At 35.4% G+C, this 25202-nt stretch overlaps 1 long non-coding RNA gene across 2 annotated transcripts; it reads left to right on the top strand.

Annotated features, from left to right (window-relative positions):
• Positions 1-630: 630 nt before the first annotated feature.
• LOC135293956 (uncharacterized) lies at positions 631-22392 on the top strand. 2 transcript variants are annotated; one of them, XR_010356078.1, is made up of 4 exons: positions 631-1092; positions 4328-4433; positions 18693-18916; positions 19038-22392. It is a non-coding gene; the product is annotated as an uncharacterized LOC135293956 (long non-coding RNA). The 2 variants fall into 2 exon arrangements; XR_010356077.1 differs by lacking the exon at positions 4328-4433.
• The last annotated feature ends 2810 nt before the right edge of the window (positions 22393-25202 follow it).

Genomic DNA, 25202 nt, shown 5'->3' with positions numbered 1-25202 from the left:
CTTCCTTCCTTCCTTCCTTCCTTCCTTCCTTCCTTCCTTCCTTCCTTCCTTCCTTCCTTCCTTCCTTCCTTCCTTCCTTCCTTCCTTCCTTCCTTCCTTCCTTCCTTCCTTCCTTCCTTCCTTCCTTCCTTCCTTCCTTCCTTCCTTCCTTCCTTCCTTCCTTCCTTCCTTCCTTCCTTCCTTCCTTCCTTCCTTCCTTCCTTCCTTCCTTCCTTCCTTCCTTCCTTCCTTCCTTCCGCCACTTCCTTCCGCCACTTCCTTCCGCCACTTCCTTCCGCCACTTCCTTCCTTCCGCCACTTCCTTCCTTCCGCCACTTCCTTCCTTCCTTCCTTCCTTCCTTCCTTCCTTCCTTCCTTCCTTCCTTCCTTCCTTCCTTCCGCCACTTCCTTCCTTCCGCCACTTCCTTCCTTCCTTCCGCCACTTCCTTCCGCCACTTCCTTCCGCCACTTCTGCCACTTCCTTCCTTCCGCCACTTCCTTCCGCCACTTCCTTCCGCCACTTCCTTCTGCCACTTCCTTCCTTCCGCCACTTCCTTCCGCCACTTCCTTCCGCCACTTCCTGCCTTCCGCCACTTCCTTCCGCTACTTCCACCACTTCTGCCACTTCCTTCCGCCACTTCCTTCCTTCCTTCTGCCACTTCCTCCCTCCCTCCCTCTCTCCCTCCCTTCCTCCCTCCCTTCTCTTATGTCTTTCTTTCTCTCCTTCTTTCTCTTTTCTCATTTCTTCCTTCTATCCCTTTCTCTCTGTCATTTTTTCTCCACCATTTTTTCTCCCTATTTCACTCACTATTTTTACTTTCTTGCCCTACTCCCTTGACTCTACACTCTACTGCAGCTTAGTAGTTCATTGAGTTAGTTTGAAGAATATGCATGATTTGTCCCATGAGTTCCTTCAATAATCATTTTTGCTGTCTGCCTCTACAAAAGACGGATCTGTGCTCTCTGACCAGATGGAAATAGTCTTGGGAACTGACCTTGTGTATGTAAATAGAGAAGGTGAATATGGTTAAAAGGATGCATACATTTTCACTTAAAATGGTCTTAAGAAGTGGATGTTCTACAGTGGTTGTCTTGTGACCCGCAGATACTGAGGTATGTTGTTAGTGAGATATACACTAATGGAGGTCAAAGTGCCAATTACCAACTTGTTAATTTCTCCCTTAATTATGAGAAAATTTGTCTCATGAGAAGTTTCCAGGTTTGCACGTGACAAACCTCGTCATGTATTTTGTTACTGAATGTTGTTTCCAGCAAAGTATTTACTCTCAAAATATGCTAATAAATTTTAAATTACCATAGAAATGGAGTTGCTTATTTTAAAATTGCAGGATGGGTTTATATAAACAATATCAAAATATGTCTCTAGAGAAATGTATATAATTTTCCTAAAGGAACTTAATTAATTTGCTTAGATTTCATATCCACTCTTTTTACTCTGGGGACACTTAAAATGCAAATATTAAAAATTCTTTTTATTTTGGTGGAGTTACAGATTTGTCAAAGTGTCTACATTTCTAGAACCCCAAAAAGACAATCCATACAAATGAGAATGGAAAGAGTTTCAATTTTCAATCAGATTACAATTCTCTTCTTTCTTCAAACACAACAGAGGTACACTGTTTGAGAATCTCACCCTAAAGACAATTAAAATAAAATATCTGTTAGAAAGAAGGAAAAGACAAATAATATATGGAGAAGTAACACCTCAATTTCCTATGGTAATATTACTTGCAGAGAAGGGATGCTGTGTTTGTGTCCAGCAATATACTGCTGATGGTAATTTAGCCCAGTCTGTCATTTAAACTGACCTTACAAATGTGTAGAGGCGCAAAAAGAACATTGGAGAAGAATTTGCTTTTGTCACATGAGGATAAGTTGGTTAGTTTTTTGGAATAAAAGATCATGAATTTCTTTCCTTTGGATAGAATTCATTTGAACTGATTTGTATCTGACAATCAAAAACCTGAGGCAATCACCACTTTGTAATCAATAATGAGAAGTTCACACAACTAGAGAATGATTTATCTACTTTATATAAATCAGTCTAAAAGCTGGAAGCATCAAACCGGGTAGAGATATTTGTTTACTTGAAGTGAAAAAAACCCCAGTAAGTTTACTTGAACCCAGTTGTTTAAATTACAGTTAAAGGCATATATGGTGCACACAATGTCCAGCTTTCTATGATTACAATTTCATGATTTCCGATTAAGAGGTACTAATGCTTTCTACCTTCACCCGTCAGTTCAAAACCAATTTCCCTAAATTGATTTTGAAAATTGATTCGAGGCATGCCAAGGGGAACATAAAACTGCCACAACATGGCTCCCTCCACATCTTTATTCTTTGAACCAGCCATAGCCCAAGGCTGCTTTTACTGCTCTGCCAATGGTTAGGGTTCAGGTCAGGGTTAGGGTTTCGCATAACCTTAGGTTCATTATCTTTAAGCTGAGTCATATGTCATTTCCTCAATATATTGTATTTATTATCAAAAAGGTTAGCTTTTCAAAACTCTAATTATACATATAGAACGTATGAAAGATACAATATACACAAAGATAAATATTCTCAAGTATTTTATTTTTTTAATGGATAGCATATTTTATCTAAAAACTTAATCCAATTGGGTTCAAAACTGGGAGAACGTAAGTTAGAATAACATAGAGTGATGGAAAATATGAAAAGGAAAAGCAATGGCATCAAGACAATCAGTCACTCTTTTCATTAACAGTCTAGATTCTACAACATGCATATTTCTTTATATTCTTTGAACTATGATGTGGCAAATCACCCCAAAGTGCTTTTAGGCGTATAGCTTATTTTAAGAGCTCAGTCTTTGATTTTGTTTGCTGATTCAAATAATTTCATTGTTCATATGAGGATGTGTGCTTCTTTTCAGAGAAGTTAAATAAACTGTGCAACCCGTCTGAGGTGTACTTTGATTCTGTATTATTAGCTTACACACACATAAAAATATAATTCAACATCTATGTCAGTACAGATTTCTGCTAGTAAAAACTAGAGGTTGTCGAACCATGAGTTTAACCTTTACTCAAGTGTTCTGTGACAGATGGACTGGATGTATGGTCCCAGCTCTCTCCTGACATACCCCTAAGTGGCAATTAGTTCACCTCGTACGTAGCTTCAGCTGTTCTGCGCTGACAATGATAACCAATAATACAAGCTCTACTGGCTTCACTAGATTGACACCAGCTGAAACTATGATGCTGTGTTCCCAGAGAATTAACATAATAATAGCTACTGACATTTTAAGTTTATAATAAATTTTGTAGGGAAAACGTACTATGATATAAGAAAAAAAAAAAAGTAGACATTCAAATGACATAACCAGTTTCCTGAGCTTATACATGTGCAAATAGGTTCAATAAGTTAATATTTTAGGGGGTTGAGGTGAAGTATTTTGTCCTCCTTTCAACAATTCACATTTGCACAAACATCTTTAGATATTTAATGTCTAAGTCCTGTCACACTGCTGGAGACATCTCTGATTGTGTCAGAAGAGGAATTCCAAAAAAAGCTGTATCAAACCCTAGCCTGGGAATCACACATTTTTGAAATAACTGCAAAATCTTATCAAGAATCTTTCACAATCTTCTGTCCTGAGCCTTTTACTTTAACTTTACTCTTTTCACATGTTTCTCTGACAGTTAAAAACTATTCTTTGATTATTTGGCACTAATGCTATTTAGTGGTTACAGGAGTTCACAAATATCAAGGAAGTTTTTAAAACCAATGGATGGACTGCAACTTTCACAAAATATGCAAGTATGTCCACAGATGTCAATCTTCCCTTGAGGATTGCTTGAAAAGCTATTTTTTTCTTGTAAGCTGCTAGTTATGAAAAATGGTCCCCAGAACAGCATCTATTATTGAGTTTTTCAAGTAAAAAAGAAAAAAAATAATGGACATCAGTTATTTGACTGACTCTTCAGCTCTTTCTTGGTAAAGTAAAAAATACTGTAAATTTAAGGGCAGTGGTTGCTGCAATTAATTGATTTTGATTTGAAGGTATTAAAATAGATTATGCTATGCCTGGATCACTTTTGATGATCTTGTTAAATTTGAGAAATAACAATTCAGTATTTGAAGATAAAAATTTGGGTATTGCATCCTAAAATAAACTGACACTTAAAAAAGAATTATAATTTAATGAGATGCAGTCAGCTCTTGATAGTGGTAGAAAGATAGTGGCAGTTCATCATACTGATATTTATCTCCTCAGCCCCCACTTGCTCCACATCCTGACCTTCTCTTCCCTCAGCAAAGACTGGAAAATAAGATACTTATGTACCTGTCTTCTCTTTCACAGATGTTCTTCAGCATGCCCACTGTCTGTCATCTCCCCACTTCAAAGGTGGACTCTGCTTTTGCTGACCATGTAACCTCCCATACTGTATGCACCTGGATAAGGGAAGGTAGCTATTGCACGGTGATCTCTGTCCTGAAATGGATAGTGTGTCCCTGGAACCCAGAGCTGTGGCTCTGACACAACTGACTAATTTCCTGTTTCAAATATGCTCTCTCCTTACTTGTACTTTCATCATTGGGCAGAATAAAGGCACTACCATTATTTTGGAATACCAGGCAACATCCATTCAACAAAACCAATATGTATGGCTCACCACATAAAAAGTCCTTTTCCAGCTAACCTCAAGGGCAAGGACAATGCTATTTGTTTTTTCCCTTGCCTTTTTTGTCTCTAACTGAAACATGTGTCCTTAAACTCGTTATTTTTCAAGTTATACTGTGCACTACAAGTTAAAAATAGCAAAATGTCAGCTCAACTAAGAACTAAAGCACATACAAATAAGTCTTGGATGCTTTTTCTTCAGATACCTGGATTTTTTCAGATGAAATTACATGTCCAACACATACATTTTGAATACTCTTTGGATCAATGATTTAAAAAAATTTCTGGTTTTTCCCCTTACTCATACAATTCCCTTCCTTGGTTTTGATTGAGTCTTCTCTGAAGTACCTCTAGGCATTAAAGTAAGCCAAGTGCAGTTGGCGCATTGGAATGGAGTCATTAACTGGAGTCAATTACTTGCACACAATTATCATGTAAATTACTTACTAAAACTATTTTACATGTTTCCTGCTTAAAACTACATTTATTTCTCTATTCTTGATCTTTCTTCTATTACTTTGAATATAATTTCTGACGACTGACAACAGGTTTTTAAGCTACTGATTTTGTTCGTTGTCAGCTTGGCCATTTTTGTGCTTTTATTTTCTCACCAACTTGGACTCTGAACAAACAATATTTCTTACACCTCCCACTCCCACCTCATTAAGCATCCACATTCTTAAGGAGAAATCACCTAACATAATCAAACTCTCAAATATTTAAGCCAAGTCTAACGGTTTAGTTTGCATAACAATAACAGTCATTGTTTACTCTGGGATGTCACTGGTGAGATGTCTTTATGACATAATATTATTTTTATATTAACTATATCAATTGACATTCTATCCCATTTAATTCTTACTCTAGAATTGTCTTGTAGACTAATTGGTATTTCCCTCATTTTATCTCCTTATACTTATTGACAACCACCCTGTTTCTCCTTCAAATATTGATGAACTAAAACTCCAATTTTCTACCTTTTCAATATATGATATACTATTAATTCATTCAATATTTTAATAGGTCTACTTTATAGATAATATATATATAAGTTTGGAATTACATTTTTCTGGAGCATGCACAGTTTTGTGGTCTAGTTCTTGTAATTGATTTTTAATGACATTTCATTTTTTTTTAATATATTGACAAGTGTATCATAGAAAACATTTACAGACAACTAGATTTTCTCCTTCCAGCAGAACAGTTTTTATGGTATTCCTCCAACAATTTCTTTGACTCCTTAAGTTTAAGTGATACCTTTGCTTTCTTTGTATAATTATTTGGTGATTTAATTTATATAGTTACTTCCCTTTTGTTTTGTTTCTGTCTGTCTGAAGAGATAATGCAGTTCATACATGCAGTTCTGACTGTTGTTCTAGGCTTCTGTTGCCATTCCACTATCCCTTTATAGCGTATATACTAGCATTACAAGTTCCTCCTTTCGCTTTTTTTTTAACTTCTTACATTAACAAAAAATGAAGCTTTCTTGCCAACCACCTTCTTTGTCTTATTATCACACCTGAGAATCTTAGCAATGGTGGTATTGTCTTTCTTCCCTCTGACCATTTCATAAAATCTATGAATGATAGAATCATTTGTGTTGGAAAAAATCTTCAAGGTCATGGAGTCCAAGATCTGAACACTGCCAACACTACTAATGTCCCTAAGTGCCTCATATAGAGAGCATCGGCTGAGAAAGACCTCTAAGATCCTCAGCTCTGACTGTTAACTCAGCACTTCCAAGTCCACCATTAAACCATGTCCCTAAGTGCTATATCTATGTATGATTTAAACACTTCCAGCGCTGGTAGCTCCAACACTTCTTGAACAGCCCATTCCAGTACCTGACCACCCTTACAGTGATTAAATTTTGTCTTCTATCCAATCTAAACCTCCTAAAATGGCACAACTTGAGGACATTTCTGCTTGTCCATTTGCCTTTTACTTTGGAGAAGAGACCAACATCCACCTCATTACAACCTCTTCTCAGGCAGTTGTAGAGAGTTATAAGGTCTCCCCTGAATCTCCTTTTCTCCAGAATAAACAATCCCATTCTCGCAGCTACTTCTCATCAGACTCGTGCTCTAGACCCTTCACAAACTTTGTTACCCTTCTTGGGACTTGATCCAGCACCTCAATGTCCTTTTTGTAGTGAGGGACCCAGAACAGGACACAGGACTTGAGATGTGGCCTCACCAGTGCTGAGCACAGAGAGAAAATCTCTGCTATGATCCTCCTAGCCAGACTATTTCTGATGCAAGCCATTATACCATTGGTCTTCTTTGTCACCTGAGCACACTGTTGACCAAAACCCTCATGTACTTTTCTACTTTTTCCCTTTTCTGTTACTGACACTATCTATCTGCTACTGTTCCTTTATTCCCTTATGCAACATTTTTTCTCACATCACAAGCATTAATAGCAGCATTAGAAGTTGCTTTCACCACTTTCTCATCTCCTCTTGTTCTCCTGTTTGCTAAACATCATTATCCTGTGCTAACCTTGAAGACTGAAGACAGTGCCATGGTCCTTTCTAATCTCTACTTTTCTATGATTTTGTCATCCAAACCTCTGCAAACCTCTGTTTTTTTCAGCATCTCTCAGACTCCTCATTAATTCTAAGAGGAGTTTCCCACTGTAGTGTTTCCCAGCTAAAAGTCTCATTCATAATTTCTCAGTTCTTCCCATCACTCCTTAATAATTTTAGCACTCTTTTTGAACCTCCAGATTCACCGCAGATCCAGGACTGGTTTTTGCGGCTGGGTTTTTTTTTTCCTTAATAAACACTTAGCAGTTACACAGTCCTTAGTGGTCCCTATGAATTCCAGCCTTCTATGTTCCATTTACCTCCAGACCACCTTGTCTTAAACAGTCTTTGGGTATTTCTAAGTCATGAGCTCAAAAAAACAATTGCCAATCATGCAGATTAAAAATATATAAATCTTACACCCTTACACCCTTAAAGAATCTATTAAACTTACACCCTTAGACCAATATAAATGAACATTTCAGGTACTTGAAATGCAGAACACAAGCACCTCTTCACTTGACAAAACCCTACTCCTTCTATAGCCAGACTTGAAATGTTGCTATATTGGGTCAGTCTGAGATGGAGTTCACTTTCCCCAAAGCAGCCTTCAGAGTGTTGTACATTTTAGTGCTAAGTGGAAAGGTGTTGTCAATGCAGCAGTGTTTGGCTGCTGCTGAGCAGGGCTGGCACAGCATCAGCGCCATCTCTCCATCATTCCAGCCTCACCAGCAGGCTGAGGGTGGGCAATATCTTAGGAGGGAACATAATCAGGACAACTGACCCAAACTGACTGAAGGGAAGTTCCCCACTCTATGATGTCTGTTCAGAAAACAAAAACAAAAACAAAAACAAAAGCAACAAAAAAAAAAAAAACCCAAAAAAACCCCAAAAAAACACCACCCCCAAAAAAACAAACCAAGCCAAAACAAAATGCTCAGAGAAAGGAGAAGGAAGCAGGGAAGGAAATAAACTTCTTTGAACTAGGGTGAATGAAAATAACCTTGCAAAGGTTTCACTATGTAAGAAACTCTTAAAACAATGAGAATTCTGCAGAAATAAAGAATAACTTAATCATTCAAATGTTATTTGGCTGATGTTAAAACGTCAGCAGGAGGAGCTCATAATTTTAATTTTAATCAGTTGCTTAATAATCCTTCAAAACAGTGTCTCTTATATAAAACCTGTTTGTACAAATCCCGTTGGTCTTTGGACACAGCATATATCTGAATATTACTGAAATAAAACATTTAAAATTTAACAAATGTGATAGTTGTCTCTTGGGGAGGAGCAGCTGGACCTCTGGATGTAACCGCTGTTAGAACTTACTGCCTGAACTAATTGACCTAGCTTTCCTAGCTCAAAGGCTAGATTAGATTAAAAAATGATTTGTAGTCCAGTCACTATGGAGGGCGAGAAAACCACACAAATTTGTGGGTTATGTGCATATTCACATAATGTTTTTATTCAATATTTATCCTTGGGTATTGCCTAGTCTGAGTATGGCTTTAAAAACCTGCTTCATTTTTACTACAGAAAGTTTACTCATTTTAACTTGCTTCCTAAGATGTTTGGAAGAGTCTGCACTTAACTTTCTACCTTGGACACAGCTCTAAACCAAATCCACTGATCCAAAAATTAGTTTCATGGAGAAACACACTGATGAGAGAAGTTAGAGATGGGAAGAGTCTATTAAGGCATCCTCCAGGCATTATAATCATGCATACACTCACTTGAGGAAAATGCCTGGAGCAGAAAATTGCACAATATAGATTTATAAGGTTCTTATGTGTAGCAGTAAATAGGCAGGATTTAAATTTAAAACTGATAAAAGGATATACTTTGTTGCACATGCATAATTAGCCTAGAGAGCTCATTGCCACAAAAATATCACTGAGGCCTAAAAGATTAGCAGAATTTTAAAAAGGATTAAACATTTATATGGATAATGAGAGCATTTACATTTGCATGGAATTAGAATTATTTCTTTGAAACAAAAAGTTACAAACTAGCTTATTTGAGGACATAAACCAAAATGTAGTCATCAAGAATATGAAGAAATCTCCCACTCAGTAAAATTATTGCAAAATTGCTCATTTCAACTTCTTTATGAGCTTGTGGTTCTAGTCCCTGGCAGCAACAAGATACTGGACTACATACAAAGACTGCTTGATCCAAAATGGCAATTACCAGGCTCCTATTGACTTATGTTATTGACCTCATGACCTCATGGGTACTATGGTGGAAAAACAAAGGTTTTATCATTCGAATTTGTTCATGAAGAGATAAAGGCGGCATGCAGACATGGAAATGTCTTATAGTAAACTCCTCTTTCTTCTACAGGAGGGAATGCTTTTGGGTAGATGCAGGGAGTATTTAATGACTGAGTGGCATAGAAATAGAATTATTGGCAAGAACAAGTTAATGACCAATTAAGTATAAAAACAAAACTAAATTACTTGCATTCGTACCTAATTTAAAACTGTAATTGTAATCCAGGTAATGGAGCTCTGCTGGAAGTGTTCTTAGCACTCCCCTAACAAAAAAGTCATTACTGACTGGCCTGCTGCTTCATATAATTGCTGTGATAAGCCACCACAAATATAATTGGCTTTAGCTTAAAAAAACCCCCTAAATCAAAAGACTTAATGGTAAAGCAAGAAGTATAGTTATACTTTGACTTATGTATTTATATCAATTTAAGGAAATCATCAACACATATAGTATCCAGACATTTTTACTAAGCCAGAAAATGTAAAGAAATTATCTTAAACAATCTTTAAGAAAAAAATACAATTTTCCATAAACTGTGTTCCTTTTGAACACTGAAATTACTTCAATGAGCACTTTAGTCTATTAAAGCCAAAAGGACTTCAGATCAATTTCTGTACTCTTTGGCGAGTTCTGCTATTTGTATACAGTCTGAGAAGCTTTCTAGTCCTAAACAGACTCTGATGAATTGTGTATATTTCCTGTGCTTTCATAGATACCCAGTGTCATGCTCTATTCAAACAAATACGTATGTGAGGTAGTGATAGATAAATACCTCAAAACCATCGACTATGAATATCCAAGGGAAAACCATAAAACCAGAATTTTATTCTCTTTATTAAGATTCCCCCCTGAACACTACCACCAATTCCCCTTCTTCTGATGCTTGTTCTAACAAGGAAATTTGTCAGTGGAATTTTTCCAGAAACACACATTTTTAAATTAATATTAAGCATAGTCATGATAAGCTCATTTAATTATAAAAAACTGCAGTCAGCCAGTGAAGAGCTAATCACATAACATGTGATTTGTGTGTCCAAAAAAACCTAACCAAAGGGATTTTAAAAAAATCAGTTTAAGCTTCTACAATTAGCAATTTATCTAGACACTCTTGTGTATTCCTCTGTGGTCACAGACAAAAACATATTCTACACGAGCTCCTTGCTGTTCCAATGGCAAATTGTATGGATCAGTTAGCATATTTGGAAGTCTGAAACTCCAATTTCAAATAAATACATAAATAAATTCATACATAAATAACTAAAGAAAGCAAAAAAATTACATGGGGGAAGGGGCAGAAATATTGCAAAAATATGATTTACAGTAAATGGCACTTGTTCTATTTGCCTTCATTTATCTAGCCCTGGTTTTATTGTTCATAGGAACAAATTTATATAACAAATTGAAGTAAAATTCGTAAGTTAAGACTTAAAAAAAAAGTTATAATGTGATATTTTATTTCAGTTTGTTGACATCTTTATTGTAAATATTCACACTTTTTACGCAATTTTATTAATTTTAAAAATATTGCTGTATTGTTTTAGGAAAAAATAAAAGTAACTTTTTCTTCAGTATTCTATAAAAAAAATCTCTAATATTATTTTGAAGACATTTTATATTTTGAATTTTCATGGTTTTTAATTTTAGATTTTGAAGAAATTCAGAAACCTTAGGTATGTTTTTGTAGATAATAGATATCAGTGTCATTTAAGGCTTTTGATAAAATTTTATAGATTTTTTTACTAGGAATTCCTAAAATTCTTCTTAATATCCTGAAAGGTACACCTACCTTAGCAATTCAATCTACTCTTGCAAATGCTTTGGAGCATGTTGACCTTCGAGCATGAAAGAAGTTCCACCAACACTAATGGATTTTGGATCAAACCATGAAAAGAGCAGCCATCCAAAGTAGCACTCCTCATCACCACTGTACTGTATCTGTTAATTTCTTATATCATTAACACAAAGAGCCAACCATTGATAAAGGTTACAATGTCAGTGTGAAGAAATTCAGGAGTAACTGCCTTAAAAATGCTATGTCTTCAGAAATATATCATACACTGAGTAAAAAGTGGTCTGATCTATTGTTTTCTCTCATGTATAATATGATAGTACTAGTTGTTATTTATCTTCTTTTTTATACAGAGAAACATCAGATGATAGTGAATGACTGATTAATGTGTATATATTTTAAATATTGATATTTAAAATATAAAAAATACTGAACCTGGACCCCCCTACTAAGCATAGAAACACAATGGAGGAAAAGATGTCCTAATCCCTGAGGTGTCCTAGTATCCTCATGGGATGCTTCTCCTGACAGGAGCCTGTGTTGTGTTTGGTGTTTTATGTGTGGAGACGTGAGTTTGGACTCCATGTTCTCAGAAGGCTGGTTTATTATCTTATGATATACATTATATTAAAATACCACATTAAAACTATACTAAAAGAATAGAGGGAAAAAATTAATCAGAAAACTAGAAAAAACAAGAATAAATTGTATAACAAAATCTTATAACTGCTTACAGCCTCGACACAGGTGGCTGTGATTGGTTATTGAGTAAAAACAATACACATGCATCAATCACAGATGCACCTGTTGCATTCCACAACAGCAAATAGTTATTGTTTACATTTTTCTCCTGAAGTTCTTCAGCTCCCCAAGAGGGAAAAATCCTAACAAAGGATTTTTCATAAAATATCATAACTACAAGCCTGCACTAGGACAAGCTTTCCACAGGCTGCAGCTTCTTTTAGCACATATCTGCCTGCTCTTGCCTTGGGTTTCCTATGGGCTGAATGAGGATCTCTGCTTCACTGTGGGCCTCCATGGGCTGTAAGGGAGCAGCTGCTTCACAGTGGTCTTGTGCATGGGCTGTAGGAGAGTGTCTGCTAGAAAAGCAATGCCTGATAGCTCCCTACATGAGAAGAGCAAAGAGCTCATCAGTTGCTGGACTTGAGGATCTTAAAAGTCTCTTCCAACCTTGACGATTCTATAATATGTGGTGCCAGCTAGCAGAACCATATCTTCAAGAAGTAGATATTGCTGTTTTCTGAAGTAATATTCAACAGATATCACGTGAGTCAGTAATCTCTCTTTATTTCTCTGCCACAACCACTGAATTAATTTGCTCATTAACAACTCACCAGACTTTGTGTAGCTTATTTAGAAGTAAAAATGTCACTCAAGAGGTAGTGACACTGATGAAATTTTGATCACTGCTGTATGCTATGTGTAAACAACATCATTTAAAAAAAACACCAAAAATCAACATCACCCTAAAAAGCCTAACCTCTATTTGTTGGTTGCTCAAGCTTTAAAATAGGTTAAACTATTGTGTCCTTTCTGTGTAATAGTTCAAATATACAAATCCATATATAAATTTGCATTTTCACTTTCATGATTCATTTAGGTACATAGTATCTTCACCCACAAAGATCCATGATCTCTAGAAATTGTTTCATGGACACCAATTAATTCTCCTAATCTTATTTGCTGACCACAAAAAGCTATTAATGCCCTTATGAAATGTGTTATGAAAAAAGAGAGAAACTAATTCTGTCTTTACAAAATTTGTATGATGCAATACTTTTTAATGTTGTTGTCTAGGTCCATAGAAATTCAGGAAGTCATCGACCTCAATTTTTGTTACAGTGTTTCTCAGTCCCCAGAGTGTTGTTTATTCTCTTCTTCATTAGAATCTAAAATAATTTAAAACTGTTCCTGACCTAGCTTTTGTGGGTTTTATTGGGACAATGATGCATAAGAGAATTCCAGCAGAATGGAATGAGGAACAAGGATTGTAGAGTAAGAACAAGTCACTAGGTGGTAGACACACTAGGAATTATATGTCTCTCTAACAGAGGCATTGACTTAACACAGTGAACAATGTAGAAGACTAAATAAGAATAAGATAACCTTGTTTAATGCTGTTATGCTATTTTTGCTACCTTTCAAAAGGAGATTTTGTTTTTACTTGCTAAATTTCATCTCATTAATCAATTAGGTGTTTACTTGTTAAGTATTCATTTAACAGATCCAAGGTCAATGAAGGTTATCTACATCAAAGTATATGGAACTAATTCTCTTCTTTCAAAATAAAAAAGGGTCTAGACTTTATTTTCTATGAAGAAAAATAAGGTATTGATAATTTTGTTTTACATAACTAAAGCAATTGTGAGAATGTTCTTCATGGTTCTGTATGTCTGTGGTGTGTTGGAAACATATATACCAAGAGGCTGATTGCAGCTTTTGCTATTTGAAACTCTAAGTGTTCTTGCACTTGAATGAATTTGCACAATTCAGGTATTGCTCTAAATTATGACTCTAGGCTGTGATTCCCCAGGGGATCACACTTTAGCTGGGAATTACCCAAACAAATCTCATTCCATCTCCAGCTTGCAAACAACCTGATCACATCACACAAGAGGAAAATATGTGTATGCTACGCTAAAGAAAAGCAAAAGCTACTAGGAAAGGCTTCTGAGTTAATCTAATTTGCAAAACAATCTTGTTTTCAGTAAAATTGCAATCACTGACAACAGCAGAAAATCTGGTTCCACAAATTCAGCACCAGTGAAAATTTTCAATTTGACTGAAGCATGCAGTCACTTATACAATAAATATGTAATTTGTGTCTAACCTATACAGATTCATCAATTCAATTTGTGGTGAGTTTACAGAATTATATTTTTTATTTTTATAATGTAGCACAAATCTTAAGCCATTGTAAATATTTGTCTTTAACTTACAATTTAGTTGATTCTAGCCGAAATTTTTTCTATCAGTTTTAAAGGATCGAGAGTGAGTTGTCACAATAGTCCTCCTTTAAGTACCTTCAAAAAATAGGCTTCCCTCTTCACTGCTGCCCACTCCTATTCTTTCTTTTACATTTTCAGGTTTAAAACACAAGGCTCAGTGATATTGAGCAGGTTTTATCTCTCTCTTTTTCTAGACTTATAAGAAGATCAATCCATTATTTTCACTGAATACAAACTGCTATTATGAAGTTTTTATTAAGACTGAAAATGTTCAGCATATTGCTTCAGGAGCGGAGTTTCCTCCACGGTTGCCTGAAGCTTTTCTAGTATATATACCTTTCCCCTATGTTGTCTAAGGGCCTCATATTGTTTCAGTATCTATGAATTCATAATTCTTCATTTTCTTTCTCAGATGCCACAGAGCATGAAATGTGTGGAATGTCTAATTTCTTATCCTGAAGATAAATTGACAGGAAGAACATCTTCCCCATTATTCACTTCCACACTTCCAGAATCAAACCCTTTCATCAACAAAAAACCTGAACCTCTGCTTTATGATATGGATAGATTGAAATCCAATACTTTCAGATGGTCTTTTGCCAGAATGTGTTTAGACTCCTGTTTTTGTTAATTTATTTTAAAGTATCACGAGATATCCTGTATTAATAACACTGGAAAAATATTGCTGCTGTTCTTGAACCAGCATTAAGCTCCATGGGTGCCAAGCCATGATAAGACACAGAGCTTTCACAGTTCACTGCTCAGAGTCACATTTTAATAGGGAAGGATGAGGTTTCTAAATGATTTAAAGTTACCAGCTCCCTGAAAAGTGACTGGTCTCAAAAAAAAGCCGTCCTAGTAAAGAAATACATATTGTCATTAAATATTTTATAGTTTATGAACTTGTCCAGTAATGATTTGATTTCATGAGCTTGAACAATATAAAAATTGGCTGTTCTTTTTTTTAAGAATATTGACTTATGATATTGACATTGCATTTTTCTTTATTTACATTATATTTGCCATTTTAGGTAAAATTAAGATCATATCAGCTTAAACAAAGAACAAGATTAAGGAATCATCTATAGTTCTTTCCTTCTGCATTCTATTTTCCAGATATAGTAGAGAATTTTTTGTGCTATTGGTGCAATCTTTTCTAGTTATTTTTTTATACACCTGTATGTTCCTCAGAGCAGAAAATTTTTCAAGTGCTTGAGTAGATTGTTGAATTACAGTGCAACTGTAAGAACAGATTTTACATGTTTTCCACAAAATAAGAGAATATAAATGACTATCCTGAAAAAAAAAGAAAGAAAATATCATCAAAAAAAAACCCCAAAAAAAACCCCCAAAACAGTAAAAAAACATTGAGCAGATATTCACTGGAACTGCATCTGTTAAAAAATGTCTGTTGTAGGCCTCTGACTACACATGTGAAAAGAACAAAGACTACTCAGAAAACACTATAGTTTAATAAGATTTTTCACCACACACACTACAGATTTCTATACAAAAAGAGTCAGAAAAGACGATATATTAATGAATAAAACCCAGTCTCAGGAAATATTCCTGCTGTACAGAAGAGCAAAATGTAGAAACTTTGGCAGCTACAGTGTGCTAGGAACTCTGGGCCTTGTAGTTTTGAGAACATTAACCCCAGGCAAAACCCAAAAAATAGGCTAAGAAGCAAAAGTAGCATAGGGCTATGGTTGTTTCAAAAGAGAAAGCTGTGGAGCAAGGCATGTTGTGGCAGTTTTGTGCTCCCCTTGGGATGCCTTTTGCAGCTGCAGTGTGCCTGGAGCTCTGGGCTTTGTGCTTTTCAGAACCCTTACCCTAGGCAGTAAGCTAACCCTGGGCTTAACCCTAAACATAATTCAGTGGGCAAAGTTGCATGGGGTTGAAGCATTATCCAAATAGAAAAGGTGGGAGTGTGCCTTATTGTTGCTGTTCTGTGTTCCCCTTGGCATGTCTTTTGTAGCTGCAATGTGCTTGGAACTCTGGGCTTTTTGATTTTTGGAAGCCTATCCCTGGGCAGAGCCCTTATCCTTTGTGAGGGAGTGAGTGATGCATGGGGAAGAAACTGGTGCAAGTATAAAGATGGGGAGGAAGGCACGTTGTGGCAGTTCTGTGTGTCCTTTGGCATGTATTTTACAGCTGCAGTGTGCTTGGAGCTCTGGACTCTGTGGTTTTTGGAACCTTAACCCTAGGCATAACTATAATCCTAGGTTTATTGCTAATCCTTGCTGAGGGGGTAAATGATGCTTGGGGTGTAAGGCTTTTGGCAAGGGTAATGGTGGGGAGGTAACCATGTCTGTTTTCCCCTTGGCACGTCTTGTGTAGGTGCAGTGTGCCTGGAGCTCTGGGCTTTGTATTTTTCAGTACCTTAGCTAATGAATGATCCTTTTTATCCCTTAATGTTAGTTTCATTCTTGTAATTTAATATGGCAAATAATTTTTCACGTGAAACGGATGTATGTATTTTGAATGATTTTAAAAAAATCCTAATTTCCTAACTCTCTTGATAGTTTTGAAAATTAAGAATTAATATGGAATAGCTTTCTTAGTTATTTAATATATTAACTATCACCTAACTGTTGGAGAATATATTCCTATTAGTACTATTTATGGCTATACACATTAATAATATTTAGGATGATTTCTGTGTGTAAACTTACCCCACTGATAGTCTTAAATTAATGAAATTATAACATGGCTCATTTCCTTTATAAATTATGTGGCATGATATGCTATCCTTGTGAGAATACTGAGTTCTAGGACTTGGCAAATATCTTGAGGACCCATCATCAGTGTTTTTAAATGCATACTGATAGATGAACTGCTTTATGTGGCAATGTATCTCATGCTGCAATTTCATGGACTGTATTATGCTCTTGCTCAAAGCAAGGTCAAATTGGCTATTGTCTGTACCTGAGATTCGTAACATTTGTTTACAATAGTAGCATTCTTCAGGCCACCTTAAGAAAAAGAAATATACAACTCCAACTTTAATTGAACTTAGGAAAATTAATTGTTGTATAAGCTAGTCAGATAGCATCTACCACTGTTTTTTTTCTAAAGGATAGACTAAGTTCTCTATGTTATTTGTCCAACAGCAGTTACTAAGTATGTAGTGTTTGGTCAAATATAATGTGCCTCTTGCTACACTACATAATACAAGGCTGATATGTCCCACCTGTAAGTACCCATAGTCTTTTGGGGTAATACTGCTGCACAGATGTTAACAAGGAACACTATTGACTTCAGAGATTAAATTCCTTTTTCAATTGACCTGGAAATCACTCTTTCTACAGGAATGGATTCTCTCCATTATAAAATATCTCTTCCTCTTACCCCCTGCATTATATCTCATCTTGGCTATCTTTTTTGGGAAGAAAGAAAAGCTAGGTCTATTTTGTCTCATTTCCCTAGACACTGTCCCTCACCCTACACAGGTGATATATATATATATATAACACATTATATTAATTTTTCTGCCAAGTGCATATCCTTTATCTTCACTGACTGTAGGGGATGTTCATGATTTACCATGTTACCAAAGTTATCTAGGAAAATTTCAATCATGTTATTGATGCTGCCACTATGGTGCATCTATCTGAGAATTCATAAGATACTGTCCATGAATATATTTATTGATTTTAATATATTTATCTATTTATTATAACATTTATTAAATGTCATGACATTGATTTCAACTTTGTACTGTAAAGGATCTGGCTATGTTTTAGAACCTTTACTAGATAAATTTATCCTAAAAAGAGTGATGATCTTAGTCATCTTTGTACTTTGGATATCTTTAAAAAGACGTTAACTGACAGAAAGAAGCAGAATAATTTAATTATGTTTTACCTTATTTACGTTCAACAGCTTGATTATAGGCTTAAAATCAAAGAGAGACTTGAATGTCATTTTCATATTTATGTTTGTGCTTGACTTTGAATTTTGTTATAGAAGTCACTGGAAAGAAGCAATAGGGAATATCACCAGGAAAAACTAAAGTCACTCTCCTGACTCTAAAATATTCAAACAATCTAAGGCTGTAAAGCTTTTTTTTTTTCTTTTCTCAATGTGAAAGAACGATTATGTAATGCTGTTGTGACATAGGCTTTAGCAGGAAATGTATTCTAAAATAAGTATCTGAATGCCCAAAGTGCTAAAAACAGCTTAAAATCTCAGGAGATTTTGGACCATGCAAGGTAATTTCTTTACTTTTTAAACTGTAAAATTTCGTCACTTTTAAGCCTGAATTTTCATGGTGATATTTTCATTTCACATAGATATAAAAAATCTCATACATGTGAAGGCATGAAATAATTTCCCATAGCATAGAGACAGACTGTCATTAACTTACTGAACTTCAGGTAAATGGCTTAAGGAAAAGAAATTCAATAAAGCTGACACAGTTTTGTCTTCAAGCCCAATTATTGGTCTATTATATATTAAGAGCAACATAATTATGTGTTGCAGATCATGTGCTCATATCATAATATCTGAGACAACATCTGCATTGCATGTGATACTGCTCTTTTGCATTTTATCGACAAAAGCTAAAGGAGAACCAAAATGCAAAAAGGGAAAGGAAGCACACATCTCCAGACTTAAGGGAATAGTGTTCATCGTGTCATACACAAGCAATCAAGCACTCAGTACAATGAAGAGGAAGTTGGTGGAAGACCACACTCCCCATCAAGGTTTGATTTAAATACAGGTTTAGGATTTTCTTCATGAAAATGAGAAAATAAAAGGTAAATCAAGCCATTTAAATATTGCATAAGTGTAATATTAATTATTGTTTAGTCTTCTCTTTGACAGGAGCATACATGTTTTGATAACATAGGTCTGTGATAAACTTAGAGGGACCCCACTGAACACGCTTGAGATTCTTGGCCTTCCAAGTGAAATATTAAAGTACAGTGATAAACCACTCCTGGGTGAATCCCTGAAGCACAGATGGAGACAGCAGCTCTGGTGATCTTCTAGCATGGACTGAGTTCTGCAGTGCCTGCATTGTATTTTTGTGCTTCTTCACAGGTGCTTGGTATCTAATGGTTGTCAAGGTAACAAAGATACATTTACTCCTTGCATTTAATTTGTGGTTTTGTGGTTGTTTCTGTGTTCTGCTTGACACTGGGAAGAGTCTCAAACCCCTTTTCCTGCTATGAGGTAAAGTATTCCCCCAGAAGATATATCCATGAGGAATCTTCAGAATGACGTTTTTTGATAGGCTGTTAATAAATACAGTTTACACCAGAGATGCATGTCTTTAGGTCGATTTCATTCCAATTAACTTAGACATCTGAAACTAAGTCTGTGTTGTAGTTAACAAAACTCCATTCATATTAATGGAAAGAAACAGACCTTTAAGAGGTTGTGATAATCCATTTTCAGAGAGACACTTGAGTCATCTTTACCTAGTGCCTGTATTGATACTTTAACCAAGAGCGAGCGTAAACCAGATAATTATCCTTTGGTTCTCTACAGGTATTGAGGTAAAAACCTATATTAGATGTTTAGCCATCTGAACAAGTGTCCTTGTTTGTCTTACTGTTTATCTTGGTATCAATAAGTACTTAATTATTTTTGATGATGTGTAACTGATTCACAGAAATCTATTCAGAAGAAAAGAGCAGTTCAGAACAAAACCCCTTGCATTACCTCCTTGCAGGTGGATAAGAACTCTCTTGAAAAAAAAAAGGGATTTGGGGTTTTTTGCAGATGGTATTTATCTGTCATTTTGATGTATCTTGAGGAAAAAACATGAACTTGGACATTTATGTAATACACAAACCTGACATTTTTTAGGTTAGTGGGTTTTTTTCTGTATGTCTGCAGGTTCTAGGTGAATAGATTTCAAGCTCTTGTGGAAAGGGTCTGTGGGCCTTTAGTATGGTTGAGTTACATAGGTTTAGGTATTGCCAGAGAACAAATGAATAACTCTAGTTATGGGCCCTGTACCGCACTTCCAAGGATATTATATGAAGAACTATTGTTCCCCCTAGCACCTTAAGCTTTCCTATTCTGAGAAACCCATAAATTTTAAGGTTTTAGTACATTTTAGTACAGAAATACATGTAGCAGATAATTATATACTATTTGTCAAGAATTTCCACTCTGAAGCTGCACTATTAGGACAGCATGTTTTCATTTGGTTTAACCGCATCACTGCTACTACAAAAGGTCAGAATAGAGCAAAGCATCTCTTCTATTCCTGCACATTCCTGACATATTTGTCCATTAAAAAGCCAGCATGCAGGAGAATGCTCTTTTTGTGTTATGGAACAGACTTGCTAAATTACAAAGATTACAGCTAGTGAAAATGTAATATTTTCTCTAGAACATCTCCATGTACATGGATTCCTACTCTTTAATTTGATAAAGTAATGAAAGAGTTAAAGGTCTTAATTAGGGTTTTTTTGTTGTTGTTGTTTTTTTGTAGGATTTTTGTGATACAGCAACATCTATTTTCTAGATTTTTGCTGTTTGGATTGTATTTTCAATCTTCATTAAAAATATAACCCCCAATTTTAGTTTGGTCATATTCAACATATTTAATACATGTAGGCATCAATAGTTAGTTGTGAAAAGTACAATAAAATGAGAAAGTACTATACAATTATAAAAGGCAATGAAAGCTAGAAGAGCTTTTTAAAATTCCAGAGAATAGTATATCCAGCATTTCGGTACTAATTACATTTTTTCTGGCTTCACATTTTAGATCTTCACAGCATGTATATGTACAGACTGCAGTTCTGCAATGTTTGTGACATGTTATAACCTTGTATGACATCTCTTTCTTTCCCAGCATCTGTCTTAGAATAACTTAATGAAAAGCTTACAGATGACACAGCCCCAGATATTTTATAAAATTACATTCAGAACCAGGTCAAGATGTCTTGGAATACAAAGCCCATCACATTTCTAAGGTTATATATATATTTATATATACACACACACACACACACACACATATATCCAACTGTTATTCAGCATATGGGATGATTTTCATAAGCCCGAAGACATCCCAAACTTTTATGTGGAGATGGCTGATTGAACGTGGTGTAAATAATTTACAGCCTCTGGAACCATAAATGGAGGCTGCTCAAGAGAACATGCAGCATTGGAAATCTATTTTTTACATCCCACTGCCCCCCTTTGTGCCTTCTCCAGTGCTCTGATTTGGGTCTTCTTTTGTTTTTGATGCATATTACTTCCTTGAAGCATCATTATTTCAGATGAGAAAATAACTATATTTGAGGAAAATTTTATCTCACCTCAGAGGAAAGAAATAATTTACATGCACATTCTGGAGCTGTAATACAAGGGAGAATCTAGCACTGTCGGTGAGTAAAGACTGCCCTACAAAAAGAGGTTTCAACTTCAGATGTCTGTTTGCATTAGGAGACAGCTTGAGTTCTTTTGGAAACGCCAGTAACTTTAGATAATGTGGCTAAGGGTATATGGTTTCAGCTTCACAGGAATTTATAATTTTCTCTTTGATTTTATATGTACTTGGAATATTGTGAACGTCTATGCCTGGTTTTATTGAAGATTGTCTCTGGAGTTACTGGCTTCATTGTATAATTTTAACTTTATTTTCTGGTTAGTATAAAAACATGAAAAAGACTTTTTATTATTTCTTTATGTAAAGCCGTGTTCATTATCAGAGTAGCTAGAATTTACAGACAAATATGAAGTACAATTTCAATAAAGAATTTTTATTGCTTTTTCCTTTGCCAAATGGTTGTAGTTGAACAAAATACATGCAGCATATGAAATACACTCCTCAATAATGTTAGACTTCAAACTACCTCATGATTTGGAGAACAAATCCCAGCACAAAACTGCTTAATAGAAGGAAAACCAGATCTTTCTTTTGATATTTTAGCAATCATATATTGAAAATATGCTCTTTGCACCTTATCAAATCAATCATTCTGGGGCTTACAGTGATGATAAAAAGGAAGGAATTTAAACATTGTTAAAGAGTGAATGTAAAGCACATAGCTTGCCTTGCATAAATATTATGAGAGAGAATACTGTTTTCTCTGTAATAATAGCACATCTTGAAAAATGGCTTCAAAAATTATCTAGGTCTTTTTTACTAACCATTTCCTTCAAGCAGATGCATTTTAAGTAGTTTACTTGGTTAGACTTGTCACAGAGTTTTTCTACATGGTGTTAAATGCAGTCTTAAGTTCAAAATAGCAAGATCCTTCTGTACACCACTGAAAGAGATGTGCCATTTACCTGGCACTCTGATGTGTAAATAAGACTCAATGAATGACAGTAGTTTGTGTGATATTTGTAGGATATATGTGGGCAGAAGACAGTTACATAAGGTAATTTGGAAGGGAAATATTAAAATGCAGGCATTAGCTGAGGTAGTTTTGTCACTACTTACGTCTCTGACAAATATGATAATAAAGAATAAATAACGCACAATTAAACAAGGCTACATTCAAACATGCAGTTGCTACATCTCCCATGAGTGTCTATACCTCAGGCACACCTCAAAAAATACACTCCCATGAGTGTCTATACCTCATGCACACCTCAAAAAATAAATGAATCTGGTTTCAATCTGTCTCCTTAGGCTCATGGCCACTCTCCTTCACTAGAGAAGCTGGAATATTCTTTGACAATCTGGTGCACAAATTCTGCCTGTCATCTGTAAAGCTGTGGACTCATTCAACAAGTTCCTTACATGGGCTGAGGTTTCTTAATATCCTGAGGCAGGTGCACAGGAGGAATGTGACAACATTCTCAGGAGTTTAAACAACAAACTTTTACTGGCAAACTTTAGAAAATAATGGTACTTGGCAAATTTTAAAGCATCACTCAGTTGAAATAAAGCATTTCACTGACTTAGCAAACTTTAACCCACCCAACTTTAAGTTACCCAGACTCTGACTAGCAGAAATTAGAAGAAGAAGGAATGAGAGAGAGAGAGAGGGAGAGGGAGAAAAGAGAGAGGGGGCAGAGAAAGATTAATAATCACTGATTGAATTCCATTCTATCTTAGCTACTAGAAAATAAAAACGATGTGCTGTGCCCATGTATGCCTTTGGGCAAGTGCTTTTATCTTTTTTGGTCTCCTGGGGCCCTCCAGGTAAACCTTCCAGTGTGCCAGTGGCTGATAGCCATTCTGGGCTGGACTAGAGTGTCCAAGGGCAGGCTGTGGAGCAGTGCACCATGCCACTCTTTGCAGAGCTTGCCCTGGCCCACCCCTCCACACACACACACTTCAGTTGTTTTAAGCCAGTAATACTTTTTTCCATCTCTCACGCCAAATTTTATAACATCTCTGAACATGTTCTCTCATCCTTTATTGTATTTTTCATGGTCATTATTCTCCTTTTTATTCTCTGTATTTTGTCTTTTGCATCTGAATCTGCAGATAATGTGAAATTGCGCTCTGTGAAAACCATCTCCTATAGCTATCACTGTAGACTTTAAACCCTTTGACTTTTTTTTAAATTAGGATTTTTATGTCCAATATCTGTTACATATCTAATAATTTATCAATATGATGTTGTAAACTTCAGAAGAGAACTTTGCAGAATCTTTTACTGTCTGAATTAAAGTATTCTTCTGGAAAAAAAAAATTGTTTTGGTCAGTTGTCTCTGTGGTTTTCTTCTTAAATCAGAGCACTAGGGGTCTCTTCATATATGGTACCTCTTTGATTCTTCATCTCTGTAGACAAGCTCACTACCACATCCCCTTTTTTTCATTAGGGAATGAGCAGAAACTTCTGCAACAGTCACACCAATACTGACCCATGTGAAATTCCATTCCTCTCCCATTTTCCTCTGCTTGTCAGTGTCAAATATCATCAGGCTAAGACCTATGGGTTGGCAAGTTCTTAATCCATTTAACATGCCACACAGGGATAAGATCATAGTGATCATATTTGCTTGTTAATGAGTAATATTCCTTGTAGAATACAAAATGAATGACATTTTGCATACCACATCTGAAGTCCTTTGAAGAAAGACAAAAAATCAGCTACCAATATCCAGTAGCATAAATTATATGGCTTTAATTCTTTATTAGTTAAATATTAGCCAAGAGTGATATCTTATTCGCTGATCTAAGTCATCACGGTTTTTTAAGGTGTTAATCCAGCATTAGCTTTCTTCTTGTTCTGTGGTTTCCCCAGTGCTGTAACACTAACTAAAAAACAGTGTTAGTGAGTCAGTGTGCTATTCAGACACCATATTCAGAATACTTTCAAGTAGGTTGCAAAAGCTGCTGGTTTTGGGGGTACTGTTAGAGTTTTTCTTGGCTTACTGAATATCTCAACGTGAAAAGCTCCTTTATCAATGAAATATAAAACAAAATTTACAGAAAAATTTGCATTTTTAGATATAAAATGAGCGTTAGAAATCAGAGCAACAGTAGTAAGTTCATCAAATGCATTGTCTTCCACAATTTCTAGATATTTGAAAACTGAGCTTTTATTCTCCTGCTCTTATTTTAACTCAGCTCTTGATTTCATATTGCTATAAACCCACTTCATATCTCCTATAATAATATTAAAGTTCAAGAGTGACAGTTTTTATACTAAGATAGAGCAATTTAATTAAAAGAAATATGTGGTGCAATGTTTTTAAACCCATCTTGACATATTTAGATACAGAAAAAAATTGTATCTCCAAAATACTCAATCTCTAAAACAAACTGCAAGAACTTGGTGAAGTTATACAAATCTTAGTATTATTTTGAGCATATTCTCAATAAATCCCAAACACGTAAAGGTTCTTTTTGTGCCTAAAATCGGAATTTGAGCTAATAATTATTTAAATGGAAGTATTTAATGGTATTCCTTAAGATTATGTTCAGTTCTACAAACTTTAATAAGAATAGATTTGCATAATATACCTTTCAAGAAGAATTCTTGTTTTGGAATATTCGTTCTTCTTTTAAAGTATTATTAATTGTTCCTCCTATGAAAATCAATATTTTTGTAATATGAC

This window comes from Passer domesticus, chromosome 2 (genome assembly GCF_036417665.1).
Source record: "Passer domesticus isolate bPasDom1 chromosome 2, bPasDom1.hap1, whole genome shotgun sequence".
NCBI classification, from domain to species: Eukaryota; Metazoa; Chordata; class Aves; order Passeriformes; family Passeridae; genus Passer; species Passer domesticus.
The sequence above is the reverse complement of the archived record's forward strand: the minus strand, read 5'-3'. Positions and strand labels throughout refer to the sequence as shown.